Below are 906 nucleotides of genomic sequence, written 5' to 3'. Positions count from 1 at the left end.
CGTGGAGGGATATTTGCCTGGGGGAAGAGGCATATTCTTGAGCACAGGCGTATATGCACGAGCACACGGGTATTTGCACAAATGGAGGGGTATTTGAATGACCACTGGGTAGCTGCACATGGGCTGGGGCATTTGCACAAGCACAGGGGTATTTGCATGGGGGCAGAGACTATTTTTGAGCACAGGGGTAGTTGCACAGGGGCTAGAGCATTTGCCCGGGTGGAGGGGTATTTGCACGAACACCGGGTTAGTTGCACAAAGGCTTGGTCAATTGCATGAGCACAGGGGTAGTTACACAGGGGCTGGGGTAGTTGCACAAGCAGAGGGGCAACTTGCACTGGGGCTTATGTAACCCATGCCTGCTTGGTATGGCGCTCTGCCCCGCCGTAGGGATACTTTGACCATCCAGCGAGTGACGAGTCTGCGACAGCGCTGGCTAAGAGCCACGAGGCTTTTAGCTCATGCAATGGAGCCTCTTACACTAAGCTTCCCAGGTTCGATCCCGACGACCAGCATCTGTCAGCGTTACGTTTGCACTGAAGTAGCGATACGGCTCGGGGAAGTGTGGGAGTGTGGACGGCTGAACGGTGGTGAGGTCCCCGGATTAGCTCAGACCCCCCTGGCCCTCTCTTCCCCTGCACTGTGGGACGTCCCCCGGTGCCAGCAGGCTCTGGTAGAGCTGGGCTTGGGGGTGCTTTACTGCCAGGGCGTGTGTTTCCCCCCTGCATGTGTCCCAGTAGGCCGGGCTGTGTGTGTATGTGTGACTCAGGAACTCCATGGGGGGGCATTGTTGGGGGATCCCCCCATCCCATCCATCCTCTCAGCTGGAGTCAAGTGGGCAATCCCAGCAGCTACCCCGCTTACTCCCCTAGCCACACCCCTGCTCGCCAGCCCCTTCCCCCCTTA

Source organism: Chelonia mydas, chromosome 20 (assembly GCF_015237465.2).
Source record: "Chelonia mydas isolate rCheMyd1 chromosome 20, rCheMyd1.pri.v2, whole genome shotgun sequence".
Taxonomy (NCBI): Eukaryota; Metazoa; Chordata; order Testudines; family Cheloniidae; genus Chelonia; species Chelonia mydas.
This window is presented reverse-complemented; position numbering follows the sequence as displayed.